At 34.2% G+C, this 23,254-nt stretch overlaps 1 non-coding gene and 1 pseudogene across 1 annotated transcript; both read left to right on the top strand.

Moving 5' to 3' along the window:
• LOC126020117 (60S ribosomal protein L21-like) overlaps positions 1 to 3,889 on the top strand; it is a 32,746-nt pseudogene extending 28,857 nt beyond the window's left edge.
• A 17,172-nt stretch (positions 3,890 to 21,061) lies between these two features.
• Positions 21,062 to 21,165, top strand: LOC126021696 (U6 spliceosomal RNA). Its single transcript, XR_007500187.1, has one exon. It is a non-coding gene; the product is annotated as a U6 spliceosomal RNA (small nuclear RNA).
• The last annotated feature ends 2,089 nt before the right edge of the window (positions 21,166 to 23,254 follow it).

The following is a 23,254-nucleotide window of genomic DNA, read 5'->3' as shown; positions in this document are numbered from 1 at the left end:
ATAATTATTAAGAAATGTCCATCCCTGTCCCTTTTAACTTTTTTGGAAGGTGAGTTGATATGCCCAAGAGAGGGAGAAGCCACTGAACTCTGCTGGAACTCTGATGCCAGCACCTCTATCTGACTGTCTCCTATGCTGTGTTGCATTCTCGGTCTGATTTCATCCTGTGTGTGGCTTCATCTGCTAACGGCTAGCCTTCCCTGGAGGTGAGTTGATATGCCCAGAAAAGGAGGAGCCAGAGGAGCGTTTAGCCAATGAATACAACCACAACAAGTAGGAAAACCCACAATACAAGTGTGACAATGGGGAAACAACACAGGCCAGCGTCAGACATAGAGAATGAAGATGGCAACTCTGATGACCGGAACACGGCCAACCCTTTTAACTTTTTTAAGTTTGAAGTGTCTGTCATCTGATATTAGTATAGTCTCTCCAGCCTTTTTCACCAGTTTTTTCTGGAATGATTTTCGTCCAATCTCTGATTTTAAGTCTATATTTTTATGACTATTTAGATGTATTTTGTAGGCAACAAAATGTTGGATTCATATTTTTGATCCATTTTGCAACTTGTATCTCTTAACTAGTATATTTAATCCATTGATGTTGAGAGAGATCTTTGTCATCTTTTTATAGGATTTTTTTTTACTTTGTCTTATAATAAAGTAGACCTTTTCATTAACCTTTTTTTTTTGGGGGGGGGGGGACCATATGGGACACCGGGATTCGAACCAACCACCTTTGGTCCTGGATCAGCTGCTTGCAAGGCAAACGCCACTGTGCTATCTCTCCGGACCCTCATTAACCTTTTAAGACTGGTTTTGATTTTATAAAGTTCCTCAGCTGTTGATTATACATGAAGCCATGTATCCTTCCTTCAAACATGAATGTAAGTCTAGCTAGGTGAAGTATGAAGAAATTTTAAAGATGCATTAAATTCATTGAGTTTGTTTCAGTTTATCCCTTCACTGTCTTTGAACCTTGAAGGTTTCATCTGATAACTCTACTATAAGTCTTATGGATGCTCTTTTTAATATAATTTTCCATTTTGATCTCGTTTTCAGTATTATTTTGCTATCTATTGGATTAATTTTTGTGACTAGTATGTAACTTTGGGTGCTTTTCATTGGAAATCTTTGGGCTGGTACTCTTTGGGCATGTAGGATTTTTGTTGATGCACTCTTCAGTTCTGGGAGTTTCTCTGCAATGATAATTTGATTGTTAATATTTCACGGGAGTTTTCTTTCTGGGTCTCTTAAGTTACTTGTTGAGTTTATTGAAGACTTTGATTTTTATCTATTCACATTATTTTAGAAATTTTCCCATTGCTTGTTCATTTTTTAAGGCTCTTTTCCGACATCTTTTGTTCCAAGGAGTTGTTATGTGTCCTATCCTTCAGCTCACTGATTTTGTCTTCAGCTGCTCCTACTCTGTTGTACTTTCCACTGAAGTTTTCATTTTATATGCCATATTTTTTAGTCTTGTTATTTTAGTTTAAAGCATTCTATTTTCTACTTTCATATCCTCTTGATTCTTATTTAGGCTTGCTTAGTTTTTACATGCTTTCATTGAGTTCTATGAACATCCTCCATAATTCCTTTATAAAGATGCTAAATAGGTGGTTGGTACATTTAATGTCATCAGAGCTACTGTTTCATTCTCTAATCATGGTGAAGTCCTGCATTGTTTCCCCATTGGCCTGATTGCAGTGTGGTGTTTTTTTACAAGCTGTGCTAGGGTTCATTGATTAGGAGGATTGTACAGCTGCAAAAGGCAGAGAGAGCTAGCTCTGCCTCTCTGACAAAGTCCTTGAGGCAGTCCATTCATCTGGAGGCATGGTTTCCAGGAATACCAGATGCTACATGCAAGGAATAGCCAGATCCACCTCCTTAATTTACATTATAGGCTACATAAACTAAGTCTTTAAGGAATCCATATATTTAGTTCAGTTAATCTGTATATACATATACAAAATGCAGTATATATCATACTTAAACTTATTTTAGAACTTGCATTAAAATGGACTGAACAATCATAACTGGATAGTAATATTGATTAAGAACTGAGGATTATATTAAAAAGAATTTCCCATTTTAAAATACAGTCAACTAAATTGAAGTGAAATTTTACTAGATTTTAGAAATATTCTCAAGAACATTAATAATTCCCAAAAGGTTTTTTAGTATCTTATATAAGAAAATCCCAGATACAGTCCTGATCTTATACTGGTTTAAAAATCTGTTTTACATCTCTGAAACTAGAGTTTGAGTTTCATCAGGACTAATGCCATCTAGAGAAGCCTATTTACAGAAATTAGTCATAGTAAATGAAAACTATTTGAATTTAGATATTCATTAGCATCCTTCATGACAACTATATTACCTACCAAATCACAGTGCTGGATTAATGCCGAGAGATTGATATTGAAGCTAATTAATTATATAAATGCTTTCTTTTCTTCAACACATTCCAGAAAGGAATAAAGTTATAGATACAATTTTTCAGTTGCTCATAACTGGGTTGTTTTTGGAAAATTCAACTCAAGTATATTTTATTTAATTCTCACAACCACCCTATAATATAATACATTTAACTTTACAGTTAAGAGAAACTCAATGAGTAGTTTTATTTGCCCCCGTTAATAAGTAGCATAATGATTTTCAACTGCACACAGCTCACATTTGGTTATGTAATAGTCCAAATATATTCAGCAACATATCACTATATTAATATTACAAAAAGGCAATGATTAATGATTATGTATTTTTATTCTATGCCATACTCTGTTAAATTTAATCCTAAAGCAAACTATAATCAGGTTCTGTTTTTATTTTTATTTAAAGCGTGTTTTTTTCAAAAAGTCTATATTATATATAAAGATTACATTTTGTAGAGTCCATATACGTAAGCACTAAGAAATAGAGTGGTGATCCATACAATAAACATATTAGGAACTTCTTTAATGACTTCTTCAATAATAATATAACAATCTAGGATAATCTAATAATAATCATATTAATAATAAACATATTAGGAACTTCTTTTATAACTTCTTTAATAATAATATAATAATCTAGGAAAGATTATTTCTATCCCAAATTAAGGTCATCTAAAAATATACCATCTGTTTAACATAGTTGACTCGCTATCTAAAATAAGCTTTGGAAAAAAATAATTCTATTGTGGCAAGTTTTTTTTTTTTAAAGTCCAAGTGTCTCTATAGAAATCCAAACATACTCTGGAATAGACCTAAGAATATGTACATCTTTCTTACTCATTTCTAAAAACAATATGTACATCTTTATAGTCTTATTTCTAAGTGGGCTCAATACTTACCATTATCCCTGCTTCATAAAAATAAAAAAAAAGATCTTTGGCCTTTTCAGCAGGAACGGCCATCTTCCAGTTTTTTCCAGTAAATCACAGTCACGACCAACACAAAGGGAATGAGGAGGGGCATCCGCTAAATGTTTTCTAGACTCTTTAGAAAATATGGAGCTGTTCCTTTGGCCACATACATGTGGATTTATAAGAAAGGTGATATTGTAGACATAAGGGGAATGGGCACAAATGCCCCACAAATGTTACCATGGAAAAACTAGGAGTCTACAATGGTACCCAGGATGCTGTTGGCATTGTTGTAAATAAACAAGTCAAAGACAAGATTCTTGCCAAGGAAATCAATGTTCGTATTAAGTATATTAAGCACTCTAAAAGTCGAGACAGCTTCCTGAAGCGGGTGAATGAAAATGATCAGAAAAAAGAAGGAAGTCAAAGAGAAAGGGTTCAATGGAAGCGTCAGGCTGCTCCACCCAGAGAAGCACGCTTTGTGAGCACCAATGGAAAGGAGCCTGAGCTGCTGGAACTCATTCCTTATGAATTCGTGGCATGAGAGGCATTTTTTTTAAATAAAAGTTCACTGAACTATAAAAAAAGATCATTGGGTTAAGAAAGCTCCCAAAAAGGGGCCGGCGAGGTGGCGCTAGAGGTAACGTGTCTGCCTTGCAAGCGCTAGCCAAGAATCAGGACCGCGGTTCGATCCACCAGCGTCCCATATGGTCTCCCCAAGCCAGGGGCGATTTTTGAGCACTTAACCAGGAGTAACCCCTGAGCATCAAACGGGTGTGGCTGAAAAAAAAAAAAAAAAAAGAAAGCTCCCAAATCTGACCCTACCAAACCTTTGTCCAAATTCTAAGTTCTTCAAACATGTTATTGTCCCTGTAATGTATCTCAATAATGTGTCACAACAAACCTTATAATAATCCTTCAACATATATTGGTGATTTTAATAATGTTAAAAGTGCAAAACCACATACCTCGATTTTTCTAGCTCTGCCTCTTAAATAGAAGGGGAAACGAGGGTTCCAGGATCAAACAGATATGAGATCACTAAAAGTAAGCCAGACAAAGAGGGGTCCACCTACTCTAGCAGCCCGGGGGGTGATGGTAAGGTATATGGGTTGTAGAAAGGGAACTGGAATGGGGGGAGGACATAGTTGGTGACAGGTATTCCCCTGATTCAATGTTAATATGTACCTAAAACACTTCTATGAAAGATATGTAAGCCATTATGGAAAAAATTGTGTTTTTAATCAGAAATTTTCTTTGACTTACATGTATTATTATATTAATTATATTATATGTTATGTTATGTCACTGTATCATGTTATATTAGCTTACCTTATTTTGTTAATCAATTTTGTCTCTTGAATAAATTCTTACAATAAAAAAAGTGCAATACTGAGCAAAAGTATAGGGTACTTGACTTGCACATTCAACCCCCAGCACTACATATTGTCCCCCAAGTACTATTTGCAGAATAGTTGAGTACAGAGCAAGGAGTAAGCACTGAACATTGTCAGGTGTGGTCAAAAACTAAAATAATAATAATTTTAAAAGTTAACTACATAATTATACAGCATTACTCTGTTTTAACAGATTTAAATAAGATCTGAGATATTTTCAATCACTGCTCAACATGATTCTGAAATTTAAATGATAATCACAATCCCAAATCTCTAGAATTCTATAGGATATTGTGTTTCTTCTTGTTCTCCTATCAAGTTAAACTTTAGGATTGTAGAACTGGAGAGAGAGTGTAGAACTAGAGAGATAGGTCTTATATGCAGTCTACTCAAATTCAATCTCTGGCAAAAAAAAAAAAGTCCTCTAAGCATCATCTGGTGCTGTCCTAGAGGTTCCTGAGCACGTCTTGGGTGGCCCGGGTAGTTTCTGCAACCACAATAACCAAGATTCTCTGCATCCTTAGGCTCTTGCATTGAACTGCTGAGCAAATTGACTAAAAATCTTTGGAAGAAGTCTTCGGACCTTCTGTGTTATGCACAAAAATGTTAAAATTATAATTCCATAGTGGCACAACAGCCTTACACACTTTAGGAAACACCAATTTTTAATAAATAGTGGAGAAAATGATAAGTATATTAATTATAAAAAGTACATTGAACTTGATTTTCCTGCTCTATTGCCTCATTGCAAATAGCCAATGATGCTACAATGGAAACTAATGGGGTATGAGCACATCTAATGCACAAGACTACTTCAGCCTTCATATTAGAGGCAAAGCTTCTACCAAATTTCACAAGAAGCTACTCTGTGGTGTCATTCATTATTAAGAATTATCTTAAATCATTTAGGCAATAATAATTTTGCCGTTAAAGGAGTACTAAAAATATAGAAGGATCATAACCACTATCTTCACAGTAAGGTGCTGGAAGATATTAAAGAGGTTTAATTTATGAAGTTATTGCAGAATATAGGAATGTTCCATAAATAATATAGTTGATTATGATGAATAAAAATAGCTGCTTGTTCTTTATTGCCAATGGAATAAAATATCACAGTTTAAAACATAAAGTTCAGCTTAGACTAGGCAGACACACTTTGGTATATGTTAATGAACCTGAAAGTCAGTCGAAAAATAAACTTGAAACACTTCATAACATGAAATTCAAAGGCATTTGAAGAGAAATTCAAAGGCGATTTATCTTTTATTACTGGTAATCAAACACAAAATATTGTGCTTATAAGATCTAAATGCATTATAAACATTAACCTTTTATTCTTTTGTTTTTCCTTGGGCCACACCTGGGAGTAACCAGGAGTTACTCCTGGCTCTGCATTCAGGAATTACTCAAGGCAATGCTCAGGGAACATAAAGGATGGCAGAAACTGAACCAAGATCAGTTATGTGTAACCTAAGTGCCTGATCCACTGTACATTTTCTCTAGTGCCCGCCCATGCTGTAGGTTTTTTTTAAGCAAATATTTTTCTTTGAATAGATGTCTTTATGTTTATTACATTTTACATTTTAGTAAACATTACTGAATGTGTCTTTTTAAGTATATATGCAAAAATATTTCTAGATTTAGTGATATATCTCGCTGTATCTGGGGGAAGAGAGTTGTATAACCTAACCTCTCAGAATTTACTCATCTGTGAATGAGGTTAACAATGCGAATCTCACAAAGCTATTTACTTTTGGGATTTTTGTTTGTTTATTTACCTTGGGACACACCTAGCAGAACTCAGAGCTTATTTATTTTGTACTCAGAACCATTTCTGGTGGTACTTGGAGGGCCATATTTGGTACTGACAAATGCCCTACCTGCTGTTCCACTGCTCCTGCCCCATAAACATTAATTTATTAAGTCATGATAACAAGCTGCAGGATATTTACTGTTATTTTTTCCACTTAACATATAAATAGCGAAACCGGAGCGATAGCGCCCAGGTAGGGCATTTGCCTTGCACATGGCTGACCCAATACGGAGCTGGTTCAATCCCTGGTGTCCCCCCTAGCAGGAGCGATTGCTGAGTGCACAGCCAGAAGTAACCCCTGAGCATCACCGAATGTGGGCCAAAACCAAAAATAAAAAATAAAAAAATAAAGAATAACAGAAAAATAACTGGCTTAAATTCAAACAGTTGTTACATGTTGCCAACTTTTAAACCTAGGCAGATAAGTTCAGACTACCACATAACAATTGATTATTGTAAATGCTAAGGACGAAGAAATAAAAATATATCATTTTCATTCCTTGTTTATTTCACAACTGTAATATACCTAAACTGTACTAGACATTTGGAATGCTATGGAAGCAATCTGGAAGACTAAAGATCTTTTATTCCTGTGGAAAATATTAGTCACATAAAAATATATACATAATAGGAAGGGATAAAATGATGCCAAATGTAAAGAAGTGCTCACATTACCTAGTAATAAAGATGAGTTGAGGAACTCCTATCTAAGAAGAAATATAAAAAAACAAGGCATAAGTAAAAGCAAAGATGGTAAGGAATAGGAAAAAAAAACAGCTAACATATTTCCCAGAAATGAAATATTTTAACAAATAAACTTACTGGAAAAATCAACTGTGTGCTTAAACATTAAAGGAAATAAGACTTACCAGGGGAAATAGTATAGGATAATTTTTTGGAGAGATAGTATAGAACTAAGGCACCTATTTTGCATGAGGCTGGCACTTAGTAATTTTCCCCAAACAGAATGAGGAGCAGAGAAGAGCCAGAGGTATCACATGAGACCACTAGATATAACTCAATAACCAAAAAATAGAAAACTGGGAGAAAAAAAGAGAAATAATGTCATGCCTTTTAAGTTTTTTTAGGAAACACCATTTTTTTAAATCCTCAGAGCAATGTTGCAAATAACATAAAGCCAGAAGACAACATTAAAAAGGGATGCAATGGTCATCCTATGAAATCAGAATATCTTATTTATAAATCAAACCAGATAAATTTTACTTATGTGTATACTCACTCACTTATCAATACAAAATATAAATAGTCATCAGATTTGCATTTTAGAAAGATTCTTTGAATGAATTAATGGTTAAAATTTAAACTGTTGGGTTGAAAATATAATACAATGAGTATTATATTTGTCTTGAATGTAGATGACCTGTTTTCTATCCCACGTCATCCATATAATCCTTCAGACCTCACCGGAAGTGATCACTGAGCACTTCTATGCATGGTTTAAAAGCCACAAACAGCAATACTGAAAATTATGACCAATGCTATACTAATAATAAAGGCAAATGAAACTAAACTGAAAAACATAGACACTGGCCAAATTATTATGAACTAATCACTGGGAAGGAATATAGGAAAATGCCTCTTTCATATTCCATTCTGTTCTGATTACAAATATAGACAATGCTGCAAGTCTACCCCTATTGTATAACTGAAATTTGTTGTAGTAGTAAAATAATACTCAAAGATTTTATATTTATATCCATGGAGAGAATACAGCTCTCAGAAGGCAATAAGAAAATAGATCTGGCCAGAGCAATATTGCAGCAGGTAGGAGATTTTCCTTGCATGCAACTGTCCAGGATTTGATCCCTGGCACTCCATGTAGTTACTAGCACCACCAGGAGTAAACCCTGAGTACATAGCCAGGACTTAGCTCTGAACATTGCCAGTTGTGCTACCCCCCCAAAAAAATAGAGGATATTAAATAAAAGAGTGCCACACTGTCGTAGAAAATTAAATTATATACGTCTTTCTAGTAAAATTTTAAAGAACTTAAGTTGCTGAGATAAAAGCAGTTCTTTTTCCCTTTTGGTAATTTGTGATTTCTGATATCAATATTAATAGTGCTTTTATTTTACTGTAGATAATACATATAGCAGGACAAAAAATGTAGGAAAAGAGAATTTCGGGGCCAGAGAAATAGTATGGAGGTGGGGCATTTGCCTTGCATGCAGAACAACGGTGGTTCAAATCCTGGCATCCCATATGATCCCTCAAGCCTGCCAGGAGCGATTTCTGAGCATAGAGCCAGGAGTGACCCCTGAGCAATGCCGGTGTGACCCTGCCCACCCAAAAAAGAGAGAATTTTTGTATGGTTCATTGTAAAATTACAAGTTTATCAAGTTCAAGTCAGCTTATTAGGAAATATTAATATTTTATAGAAAAATAAATCTCACAATGTCATCTGAACCATTTATGGGAAACAGTATGAAACTTCTGTTTCCCTCAGAGGAAAAGTAACAATAGGGCTACCATATTGGCTCAGAGATTCCACTAGCTGTTATCTATCTCAAGCACACACAAAATATTAATTTGCAAATATATACATACCTAAGTTCAAGTATAATAGCCAGAACATAAATATAAATAATCAAAATGTTCAGTAAGAGGTGCATAGATAACGAAGTATGGTACAATTACAGGATGGAATATTATGTAGTTATAAGAAAAGATAGAATCTTGCAGTTTATTGCAACTTGAATCAAAATGTTAAGTGAAATATTAATAGTAAGTGAAATAATTCAGAAAGAGTGTAAAACAGTGGATGATCTCATCCATTATGGTATACAGATTAAAACCACAAAGATTATATAGTATTAAATTATAACAAATCTTTGGTCTCTGTACTACTGAGGTCGACTTAAGTGGGGAGTGAAAGAGGTAGAATTTTTCAAACCTAGGAGAGAGCTCTTGTCAAAATTCAACCATACAGCTATTCTGATTCCTGACTTCCAACTTTCAAACTCAGAAGTTGAATATTTCCAACAACTTTCCAGTCTTCTTTAGGGGTATCTTATTGTACTGAATAGGAACCACTGACTAATTCCTATGCAATGCAGTAGATTAAGGATTCCAGGTAAGTATCACAAAGCTAACGTGAATTTTTGAGAGAATTTTCATTCATTATTATTGCTACTCTGATTTAAAAAATGGACTTCCAGTCTTAGTCCTGATTTGTATTGTCCAAATATATTCAAAACAATGCTCTCCAAGTAAACTTCTGAGGGGCTTTTTGTGATAGTACAGAGAATAGGCATTTACTTGCATTGTTTACAGCCATCCTGGGTTTAATCTCAGCACACCAGACTGTCTGCCAAACACCACCAGAAATGATCCCTGAGTACAAAGTGAGAAATAAGCCTGAGTGCCCCTGGTGTAACCCAAAAATAAACATAAAAACATTAAAGAATGATAACCTTGTGATGAATAATTGGCACTGTTGACTTCATTCAAACATGAGAATTTTGATTCTGGGAAACTAGGTAACAACCTAAAAACCCCAGATATAACAAAATATATCACCAAACCTAGCAATATTTCATGTCTACATGAAAAGACACATGTTAAAAATGTCCACTATAGGGGCCGGAGAGGTGGCACTAGAGGTAAGGTGTCTGCCTTGCATGCTCTAGCCTAGGACACATCAGGGTTTGATTTCCCCCCCTCCCAGCATCCCATATAGGCCTCCCAAGCCAGGGATGATTTCTGAGAGCATAGGCAGGAATAACCCCTGAGCGTCACCAGGTGTGGCCCAAACCAAAAAAAAAAATTAAGACATTAAAAATAAACACAAGATTCAGAATAGTATTATTACCAGGAGTAGAAGCAAGACTATGGAATGGAAGAGAGATATGTGTCAATCATTTTGATAAGTTGATGGTCTCCCTGTGTTCGTTAGATAAATTTTATAAATCAATTAATAATCATTTTAAAATATAAAATACTTTATACAGGTCACATTATTAGAACGTAGGTTATAGCTAATTCAGATTTTTCCTACATATTTGATTGTTTAAATCAAAGCTATCTTGGATTATTTTTGGAAACAAGTCAACCATTGCCTTGGAGTTGGTAAAGGTCTAGAGAAAATGAGTAAAAATGGGATTAACTCCATATCTAAGAAAAATTTTACTATTTAAATAAAAGTAAAAATTGCTGGAATTCAAAATGACATTTCACTAATGATTATTCCACAAATCGACAGCATATCACTACATACTATATAAAACCTTTTTAATACATGACAGGCATTGAAAATTAAAAACAAAAGTAGATATTCTGTGTAGCCACCATTGCCAATATATTTTGCCTTTTGAAGAAAATCTTTCAGAAAGTAGAATAGTGCTGAAAAAATAAAATTAAGAACACCTTCTTGGAGGTCAAGAAAAGATATAATTTCTGAGAAGGGGAGAAGCAGTTGATCAATCACTGAAGTGCATGAGCAAACCTAGAGATACTGGGTAAATTCTTGCCACCTCTCTCTAATCCCTCCTTCCAGCCTCTTTTATACTTTAATAGTCTGCCTGAGACTCAGCTACCTGCCTGAAACAAGTAGGGGGAAAGGAAAAGGTTTCTTTTAAAACATAAATAGATGATAATCTACCAGAAATACATGCTATGTTAGAAATTAAATCTGGGACTTAACATTTGTCAGCTTTAAAACTCTAAACTCTTTCTAGTCCATTAATATTGCACGGCAAATGCTAAGTTTCAGACTTTTGTTATTTTACGTTTCTGCAACTAATAAATTAGTCAGATACATTGATAATTCATAAATGTACTAATGCAATATAAATGTTGCTTAGAGGGTTGATATTATACATTATAGACTCAACAATGTGTTTTATTTATAAACTGTGGTCTAGTTTATTCCTTTTAAATTCAAATAAACATAGAAGAAAAATAAATGCCAAACATTAACTCTTGCTTAAATTATTACTCTGACAAGTCTGAATTTTTTTTCTTTGGAGAAATTAATGATATAAAAGTAAAGAAAAAATATTAGTTATAAAAATAAGCAATAGATTACCTTAAGTAGAAGCTCTTTAAAATAACCTTACAAATAGATAAGACATGAATGTTTAGAATAAAAATAATTATTGGGGGGCTAAAGGCATGATACAGTTATCAAGTGCATATCTTACATATAGCCAAGCCTATTTGTGAAGTGGCCCATGGCCACATTGTTTTAATGAATGAGTGCTGAAAGCCCTTAAAAAGCCTTTTTTAAATATTTTAAGATAATAGTCATGACTATTACTAGTAGTTATACTAGTTTATATATAGTAATACAATATCACCAATTATAATCTACAAAAATGGTGTAGATGAAGAAAAGAATATTATCTTCCACTTAAATTGACATATCCAGAGATGGGGAGTGTCCCTGGGTGGTTAGCATCAAGGTGGCTGTCATTTGAGGAAGAAAAATGTACAACACTATAAAGGCAGGTTTGGGGCCCTCAAGTTTTATCATTCTATGTAGATTTAACTTTATACTAATCCAAATGTTTGCCAGATTATCAAAGGAAATATAAACTCATTATAATTTTGTAAATATCCAGTGTTTGGCAAAAGATGTTCGTACTATGTGTATTCTTTTTATCCAACAACTGTCAAAATTAATGTATTCTAAATGTGAGGTTTTAAATATAACACACCAATTTACTCAAAAGGTTTTGTACAGACTTATTTTTTTAAATTTTCATATTCACATTTTTGTTGCCAGTACTTTTATGTTTTCAATTTGCTCAGAACTTCCTTTTATATTTAGCATGCTCTTTCAGTATTATCCAAAAATCAAAAAAAAATAACACCTGAGATGGAGGTAAGATTCTATTATCCTACAGTACCTCTTAATAGAAAAATGCTAAATTTGGATGGGGGACAGCCCACTGGCTGCTTAATGTTTGCATAATATAAATAAAGCCACTTCAAACTGATTTTTAAATTCTTTGAACTCAACTAAGCATTATTTCTTCAAATTTTGAATGCATTTGGTCACAAACCTTACGAAATTGAAAAAGAAAGAAAAGAAAGAAAGAAAGAAAGAAAGAAAGGAAGGAAGGAAGGAAGGAAGGAAGGAAGGAAGGAAGGAAGGAAGGAAGGAAGGAAGGAAAGGAAGGAAGGAAGGAAGGAAAGAAAGAAAGAAAGAAAGAAAGAAAGAAAGAAAGAAAGAAAGAAAGAAAGAAAGAAAGAAAGAAAGAAAGAAAGAAAGAAAAGAAAGAAAGAAAGAAAGAAAGAAATAAAGAAAGAAAGAAACAAATAAATAAAGAAAGAAAGAAAGAAAGAAAGAAAGAAAGAAAGAAAAAAGGAAGAAAGGAAGGAAAGAAAGAAAGAAAGAAAGAGGAAAGAAAGAAAGAAAGAAAGAAGAAAGAAAGAAAGAAAGAAAGAAAGAAAGAAAGAAAGAAAGAAAGAAAGAAAGAAAGAAAGAAAGAAAGAAAGAAAGAAAGAAAGAAAAGAAAGAAAGAAAGAAAGAAAGAAAGAAAAGAAAGGAAAGAGAAAGAAAGAAAGAAGAAAGAAAGGAGAAAGAAAGAAAGAAAGAAAGAAAGAAAAGAAAGAAAGAAAGAAAGAAAGAGAGAGGAAAGAAGAGAGAGAAAGAAAGAGAAAGAAAGAAAGAAAGAAAGAGAAAGAAAGAAAGAAAGAAAGAAAGAAGAAAGAAAGAAAGAAAGAAAGAAAGAAAGAAAGAAAGAAAGAAAGAAAGAAAGAAAGAAAGAAAGAAAGAAAGAAAGAAAGAAAGAAAGAAAGAAAGAAAGAAAGAAAGAAAGAAAGAAAGAAAGAAAGAAAGAAAGAAAGAAAGAAAGAAAGAATTGAGAGTAGGTTGGAAAAATTAAATGCCTAAAATTTAATTTCAAAATAAATCATTAAAAAAATAGTAGGAAGGGGCCCGGAGAGATAGCACAGTGGTGTCTGCCTCGCAAGCAGCCAACCCAGGACCAAAGGTGGTTGGTTCAAATCCCGGTATCCCATATGGTCCCCCGTGCCTGCCAGGAGCTATTTCTGAGCAGACAGCCAGGAGTAACCCCTGAGCACCGCCGGGTGTGGCCCAAAAACAAAAACAAACAAAAAAAAATAGTAGGAAGAGGGACCAGAGAGATAGCACAGCAGTTGCGTGTTTGCCTTGCACAGTCAACCTGGAACGGATCAAGGTTCAATTTCCGCATACCATATGGTCCCCTGAGTCTACCCAGAGCGATTTCTTGAGTGCAGAGGTAGATGTAACCCCTGAGTGCCTCCAGGTATGATCCAAACACAAAAATAAACAAACAAAAAATAGTGAGAAAACTCTCTGATTATTTCACAGCAAATCTGTCAAGTAGAAACCATGATGGTACTGGATTCATGGACATCAAGTGCAAAGGCACAAGGTTGCCAGGGATGCAGGGATACATGCTCCAGGGAACTCAAGATGCCAGATCCTGGTGTTGCAAAGCTCGAAGGGGCCCAGCTGCTGGTTGAGGCCTCGTGCCCACCCAGGGATGCCATCATGTAGCAACCATTTGCCCAGGACAGATAAAAGAGAGAAAGAGAAAACAAGTATACTATATTCTTCCTGAAATCTGAGGTCTGGGAGGAATTCTGAGAGAAATGGAGAGATAGATCAAAATTCAACAGCAAAAGATGGCCAGGGAAGCCCTGGCACAAGAAAGAAAGAAAGAAAAATGGATAAATACAAAGCAGACAGCATTTCACTGATGCTTAATCTCTGGCTCCCCACAGTCCAGCAGGTGCTGCTCTGGTAACTATACTGCCCCCAAAGTCCAACTTTTTCCTTTTATACCCAGCAAAACAAGGGGGTGTGTCCAAGGGGTGTGTCCAGGGGCGTGTCCAGGTTCAACTGTCATTACAGTGAGGATATCCAAGGGGTAAATCCAACTCTAACTGCCATACATCAACAATCAAGTAATTTTACAAACTGGTAATATCAACACAATGTACATAAGAGAAACGTATAATATACACAATGATGTAATTTTTAAATATTACAATAAATGAATTATTCATCTTATGTGACTGAAACCCTTAAAAACGATAATGCACTCTGAGGTAATTACTACGTGTCCATATTCAATCAGAAGCCTACGTTGTGTAGTCTTCCTTGAGAGTGGCCAGCATTAGAGAACTAATTCATATTGTGGATCCTTATGAAACTATCTACCTAGAAATAGATTAACTTCCATGATGCCTCATTACTATCCTCCATAGCCTTTGGATCCTAGGGGACTGTCTGATATTCAGAAGAGTTATGTCTCGGGCTTTCTCAGTGTTAGGTGATTACAAAGGTTGTTTTACTTTGGGCTTAGCCATGTCTATTGAGATAAACTCACTTTTATGTAGTTCTTATCAAATTCTATAAACTTTACAACCTTTGATTATCAAAATATAAAGATATTAATCTAGTTTTCTTTTCATGTTATAAATTAGGACTTAATAGGGTATGTAACTTGCCTACACAGCTTTAAAACAACAAAGTATTTAAATTCCTAATATATATTTCTTTTTCTATGTCCATTATTACACATTATGGACATTAGTCCATCTTCCATATGTCCCTGCTAATTCAATTATTAACAAAAAATAATAATCCAGTGGAACTGCATTAAACTCACAAAACTTCCGCAAAAAGAAGTTTCATTAACTACAAATAATGTAATGAATAAGAGAAATCATCAATATATCATATAACTAACAAGTTAATATCAAAAATATGTGAAATTAGAAGGCACAAAAAATATATTTAAAAAAAAGAGATAAATCCGAGTCATAGCACAGCAATAGGGTGCTTGCCTTGCATGCAACCGACCCAGGACAGGCCTGAGTTCAATCCCTGCTATCCCATATGTCCCCAGAATAATTTCTAAACACAGATCCAAGAGTAAACTCTGAGTATTGCCAGTTGTGGCCAAAAAGCAGAAACAAAAAATAAAACAAATAAAAATGAGAGAAAGAGAGAATTTTAACAAGTAGTTCTATACAGATGGCAAGCATGCCTATTTAACAATTTTCATCATATTTAACAATTCTCATCATATTTAACAATTCTCATCACTGATTATCAGGAAAATGTAAGCCAAACAAGGATATATCACTTCATAATAGTGAGAATGGCCTGAATCCAAAAATCAAGAGAAAAATGGTAGTGTAATTTAGTGAAAAATTAATACTTGGTCACTTGTGGGATAGAAATTGGTTTAGAGTCTAAGTAAAAACATTATAGAGAATTCTCCAAAATATTAAACAGAAATTCCATGGGAGGTAGAATTTCCTTTTTGGTATAAAAATAATAATTTTAACTAGAAGATATATGCACACATAGCTATTGCTGTGCTGTTTATAATAACTAAGATAACCAACAAACAATCCAAGTGTCAGTCACAGACAGGCAGATAAATAAGATGTGGTCTATGTTAGTATGCACAACATAGAATTTCAGTAATATAAAAAGATGAAATTTTTACCTTTTGTTACAACATAGGTGGGAATAATTCAGAAGGAGAAGGACAAGTAACAGTTGATCTCACCCATTGGTGATATATAAACAAACAAAGCCAAGGAACAGTGTAAAATGAAAACAAATACACTCTGATCACAGAATTTGGAATACTAGGCAAACAGCTAAAAGTGTTAAAAGAACTGTGATGGACGAATATTGGCACTTTGGTGGAGATAATAATATCCTAACTCTGTACTCCTGAAACACAATTTTAAGTTACTACAATAAATGCTACAACATTTTCACTTCAATTTTTTAAATTATTAATTAGTTTTTAAATAAGGCATCAGGGCCTGAGCTATAGCACAGTGGTAAGGTGTTTGCCTTGTACATGGCCAACAGACGACAGACTCCGGTTGTAATCCTGGGCATCCTTTGGGGTCCCCGAGCCTGCCAGAAGTAATTTCTGAGTGCAGAGCCAGGATAAAACCCTGAGCACTGTTGTATGTGATCCCAAAACCAAAAATAATAAATAAACAAATAAGGCATCAAACAAGCCAGAAAAATGGTTCAGTTGTCCAAAGAAACTTGAGCAGCAAGCATAAGGCTACAAGTGTAAACCCTGGCACTACCTATCACAGGTAATAAAATGATACTTATGACTCTTCTATTATAGTTATTCAGTGAGAACGAGCTGGTGAAACTCAGGGGTTACTCCTGGCTATTCGCTCAGAAATTGCTCCTGGGCTTGGGGGACCATATGGGACTCTGGGGATCAAACCGTCCTGGGTAAGCCGCATGCAAGGCAAATGTCCTACCTCGGCAACACATATGTGATACACATATTAAGGAAATGTAGGATGTTAGAAATAATTTGCCTAACACACTGTTCTGGAAAATGGTATATCCAAAATTGAAAATCAAGACTTTAATGTCCAGAGTCCATAATATTTCTACTACAAATATCTCCCAAATTTACAATATAATGATGTAATGATTAACTCCAGAAAAGTCTTTGGCATATAATAGATATATTATAGAACTAGCAGTGCCTATGTGTTATAAAAATGACAAATCTGGGGCAGAAATTGTGGCACAAGTTGTAGGGCATTTGCCTTGATACGCTAAACTAAGATGGACAGAGGTTCAATCACCCAGTGTCCCATATGGTCCCCCAAGCCAGGAGCAATTTCTGAGTGCGTAACCAGTAGTAACCCCTGAGCATCACTGGGTGTGGCCCAAAAACAAGCAAACAAACAAACAAAAAGATAGATCTTCACTGATTATCAGATACTTTGTGTTTTTTATTTCTTTTTTAATTAATTAATTTATAATGGTAACAAACTTATTCATAACAGTGTTTGGGTTTTTTTTTCAAAGACAAAATTATTCATGATTGAGATACAATAAACAACAACCCTCATCTGTACACATTTTCTGCCACCAATGTTCCAGGTTTCCCTTCCACCCATCCTCCCCACCTGCCTCTGGAACAGGCATTTTACTTCTCTATCGATTGATTGTTCTATCTATCTATCTATCTATCTATCTATCTATCTATCTATCTATCTATCTATCTACTTATCTTTCTCTTTCTCTCTTGCTCTCTTTTCTGTTTTAACACTATGGTTTGTGTTTTACTAAATCCTCCAACAACCAATGCATCTGGTATTATAAATAATCCAGAGTGTATATGTGTGTGTGTATGAATGTGTATATGTGCTGTACAGAAACCATGAATCACTAGGTTTTCCTACATCATACCTGAGTGCCAATGCAGCTACTATCCCTTAATGACCACAATCTATTTATATGTCTCTCTTCCACAAATTTGTCTATTTTTCATGTTGACAGCAAAATAAAATAATTGTGTACTATTATAATACAATATTCATAATAGATTCCATTTTTATATTTTAGCATTTTGTTTTAGGCTAATGAAATGTTTTGCTTTTGTTGTGCTTTGAAGCTATTTTATAGCAAACACCTTTTCTTTTATAAAAATGTAAGTTAATACATATTGAAAATCATTTTTTAAACAAGTACAAAACAAAGGACAAAGCCTAAGTCTTATGAGGAAAAACATAAAAGATAAAATTATCAATAGTCCATCTAATAAAAAATTGCATTCCCTAGAGGAATATATATACATATATGTGTATTTAGGTAACATCTTTCATATGTGCTCCTCAGTAAAAAAAAAATCATCATTATTGCAATACTACCAAAATTCCAAATAGGTAAATTAACATATTAACTTCTCATGGCATGTTTAGCTTTGCAAATTATTTCTGATTATTTTTTGCTTTGTTTCTTCTGTGGACTTTAAAAGTAGTTTATGAAAACCTAGAAGATAATATTTAAGATTATGCTCAGATATCATACTAGGTAGACTTGCTTAAGGGTATGTAGTCTACATCATAGATAAGTTTTTATAAATGCATAACATCATTAAAAGATATTAAAGTTGAAACTAAATGGGCATTTGTATAGACTAAAAAATATTTAAGAACGAGAAAGAGGGCTGGAGCTATGGCACAGCAGTAGGGTGTTTTCCTTACAAGTGGCGGATGACCCAAGACAGACCCGTGTTTGATCTCTGACTTCCCATAAGGTCCTTTGAGCCAAGAGTGATATCTGAGCACATAGCCAGGAGTAACTGCTACGCGTCACTAGGTGTGGCCAAAAAAAATCTCCCCACCAAAAAAAAAATTGAGAAATAAAGTTCCTTTACAATTCAAACACTATTGAAATTATACAAAATAAGTAATGTTTTAAATTTAAAAAATAATTATCCTGGGCCTGAGATATAGCATGGAGGTAAGATGTTTGCCTCTCATGCAGAAGGTCAGGGGTTCGAATCCCAGTGTCCCATATGGTACCCTGAGCCTGCCAGGAGCGATTTCTGAGCGTAGAGCTAGGAGTAACCCCTGAGCACTGCCAGGTGTGACACAAAAACCAAAAAAAAAAAATCCAATAATTTTATAAGCAGTATTAATTATACATCGTTAGACAGTTTGTACAATTTAAATTAACTACACTAAGAACCTCACCACTGTGCCAAACAATTGATATGATTGTGCATATACCTATAAGCATTTTATAAAGCATCCTGTTAATACTAAACATTTTAGAACTTTATAGTAACTCTCACTAGAGCCTATATGTTTTTGTTAACTTGTTAACATGTCACTGTACAGCATTAAAGACAATATAGCAACAGATTCATGACAGGCATTTCTGATAAAAAAAAACTATAATATAGATAAAGGAAAATGATGGGATATTTCCTATTATACTGTGGGGCAGCGAAAGCCAGAGAAGTGGTCTAAATAACATTCTAACACCCCTACATGTCCTAAGTCTATAATATTTAATATTCTCTTTGCTTTTTTGTTGTGATGAAAGGGACTTCACCAAGCTATATTCACATGATACTCAGGGACTATTCCCAGTGCTTAGAGATTCATGTGACTCTAGGAATCAAGACAGAACCTTATGAGTATAAAGTGTGTGCTCCAGTCAGTTGAGATTTTTTGATCTTGACTTACTCACAACAAGAGCAATAATGATGATGAAGAGACCTATATTTTTGCATTTGTCTTTATTTATATTAAGGCAATGATCTTTATGCAAAAAAGACAAAATTAAAAGGAAGACATAAAAGAAAGAAGTTCGAGTGATAAGTAGTAAAAGATAGAAGCATATTATCTAATGGACAAAAACTCTTTTTTTATTAATATCTTTATTTAAACACCTTGATAACAAATATGATTGTTATTGGGTTTCAGTCACAAAACTCTTACTTCCTGCCTACCAGAATAGTAGCAGAAATCTGCCCTTCCTGCAATTGCATTTAATTTTTGCCTGTCTATACTTATGTGAGACCAGTTGCGATGTCAAGGTCTGCTACTCAGCATATGTGGCACAGTAAAAGATATTTGGCGTGAAGATGATGAATTTTCAAAGTAGTTCAAGAGTAATTGAAAATAGAATTCTGAGGAAAGCTAACGTGCATCCTTATCTCCACATAAACACATCAATACTCATTTTATGCCTGCCAGCTATCTATCTGCTAGGAAACACTCAATACTGCTCCTTGTACACTGAGCAGATCATTGAGTTTTCTCTCAAAAACTAATAGTACAATCATTTGCAACAAGAAATTCTTTTTTGTCTGATGAAATAGTATCACCCCTGAGCTGCTGCCTTTATATTTCAAGAGACAAGGACTTAGTTTATTAATTTCATACCTATAATAGAAGCTCAGGTTTCCTGGTCATAATACTACAAATTCTGGATGCTGCAAGGGATCTTGGAAATCTTCAAGTCAAATACTATTATGTGGTAGGTAGCTTCATTCCTGAAAATCAAATGACATCCAAGTTACCTGATATTTTTATTATCAAATTAATTGCTATCCTTAACCTTAACAATTAATGTTCCATAATCAGAGGAGAGAGAGGAGGGAGGAAATGAGAAGAAAGAGAAGAGGGTGATCTCTTTGTAGCATGCTTCTAGTTTCCATGTAAGTATTTTTCTTAGTCATAAAATGTTTACATAAAATGCTTGAACATTCTACTTGAGACTCTAGTTCTAGTTGAAATAAATAATTTTCAAGGAAAATATTATAATCTTCCAAATAACTAAGACTGTCACCACACAAAGTAAAAAACTATGTAAGAATGCAGTATTTCATTTCATCCTCCAGCAATATCATCAGTATAAATTTCATATTTTACAGTTGAACTCCAAGTTCAAGAAACTACTTTTTTCAAAAACCTACAAATAGGGGTCGGAGTGGTGGCACAATTGGTAAGGTGTCTGTCTTTTGCACGCTTGCCTAGGACAGACGGCGGTTTGATCCCCCAGTGTCCCATATGGTCCCCCAAACCAGGAGCCATTTCTGAGCACATAGCCAGGAGTAACCACTGAGCGTCACCAGGTGTGGCCCAAAAACAAACATCAAACAAACAAACAAAAAACCCTACAAATAATCCATGGGTTTGGTAAATTAAAAATTTGCAAGAAATAAATTTCTAAAGAAATTAAATGGTGCTCGCTTCGGCCGCAAATATACTAAAATTGGAACGATACAGAGATTAATATGGCCCCTGCGCAAGGATGACAAGCAAATTTGTGAAGCATTCCATATTTTTATTAAAAAAGAGAAATTAAATTAAAATAATATAAACAGATGTTGGAAATAATATAGAGGAGATAATAGTATGAAGAGATAGGTGAGGCACAAAAAATTTTGAATTAATGAGAAGTGGACAAAATTATTGCAATAGATATTCTCAGTTTTCTCAGTAAATCAAGTAAAATATAACTGTTGTATATAAAAGAAGAAAAAAGACTGAGGACCTTAGGAGTTATTAACTGATATAAACTACTACAATTAAATGTGATTCAATGTCACAAAGAACAAGAAAATTCTAATAAAAATCCCAGAGGACCCAGTTAGTATGCTTTTAGGACCAACATTAACAAGAAAAACAAGATCTAAAATACAAATACATCATCAGGTTTCATTAGGATTTCTTCCTAATTCCTTCATTGTTGGTTGTCCTGGGCCTTAACACAGTGCCTCATACATAAAAGCCAATGCTCTACCACTGAACCACATAACCAGTCCCAGATCATGGTATTAAAAAACCCAGATCCATCACAAGTGTGAAGAGAATTCAAGACTCACGATCTCCAGTAATGTTTAGTTTTAATCACTGACTCTTGGACATAAAGTAGATGGGCAGCCAAAATATTTCAAAAATAAATTGAGGGGGCCGGAGCAGTGGCGCACGGCTTTAGGGTCTGCCTTGCGCTAGCTAGCCTAGGATGGACCGTGGTTCGATCCCCCAGCATCCCATATGGTCCTCCAAGCCAGGAGTGATTTCTGAGCACTTAGCCAGGAGTAACCCCTGAGCGTCACCAGGTGTGGCCGAAAAACTAAAACTAAATAAACTGAGGCATTAGATCCTGATTTAGTAGGAGAATATCTGCCTTAAGAGCATATACCTGTGAGTCTGATCAAAGGTTCAACTTCACATCCTCTTGTGTAATTCCTGGTGATACAAAAGAGACCTCTAGTGAACCACTTCCAAGTGTGAGACCCCTGGATATTTCAATAACAGCAACACAGAAAAAGGAAGATACTAGGACCAGAGCACATTGGGTAGGGTATTTGCCTTGTATATGGCCTATTACATTTCAATCCTCAATATTCTATAACTTTACACACAAAAAAAGAAGGTAAAATATCTAAAATTATATGTGTGATTTTTGAAGTAGGAGAGGCAAACAATTTTTTTGGTTGTTTTTGGAGCATGCCATCCAGCTATAATCCTGGCTCTACAATCAATAATCACTACTGGCAAGTTTGAAAGATTGTGTATGGTACCAGAGATTAAACTCTTTTCTGCAAAGCAAGTGCCTTACCTACTGTTTTATCATTCTGGCCTCAAAATAAATTTTTAAATAAAAAGTATCAGGCCTATCATTCAGTGATAGAGCACATGATTTGTATTTGAGTCTCTCCATTGATTTTCAGCATTTCAAATTAATTAATTAGTAAATTTAAAGTAAATATTAGGCTATCTGGTATAAAATGTTCAAATTTCTATATATATAACACAAATGTATATGTAAATTTAGTATATAATTTAGCAATTAATATATAACAATTACATTTAATATATAATGATTTTAATAACTTAAAATAATAAACTGATACTAGTTTTGTTCAATAACTGATCTGGTAATTAAAGTTAAACCATTTAAAATGGAGATGTACTTCCAAATGAGCTATAATATCTGGAAGGAGAAGGTAAAGAAATTAGAAAGTTAAGAAAATAATCAAGTATCAAAAAATGACTCAAAAGTTTTTAAAGATATTCCCCAATTAAAGTAGCAAGTTAGAAACTGAAAATTGAACTTAGTATAAATTAAAGAGAGTCACAGATCTAGGAGTGGCCTAAAAATACAAAAGAATGAAAAAGGAAACAAAGCTATAAAAATTGATCAAAAAATCAAGAGAGAGGAAAGAGGAGAGTAAAATGGATAACCAATATCAAAAGATGGTAAAAGAATCTTTCAAAGATAATTATTCAAAAATATTCAAAGATGGTAAAAGAATATTATATGAACAAAGGAAAATTTAATATAAACTTTTTATATTATGTCAGTAATAAAAGGTCCATTCCTTAAAGAGAAATATGATGTGCTAGATTGTTTGTTTTAGAGCACTTA

The sequence above is a fragment of the Suncus etruscus genome, chromosome 10 (genome assembly GCF_024139225.1).
Source record: "Suncus etruscus isolate mSunEtr1 chromosome 10, mSunEtr1.pri.cur, whole genome shotgun sequence".
In the NCBI taxonomy this organism is placed as follows: Eukaryota; Metazoa; Chordata; class Mammalia; order Eulipotyphla; family Soricidae; genus Suncus; species Suncus etruscus.
This window is presented reverse-complemented; position numbering and strand designations above follow the sequence as displayed.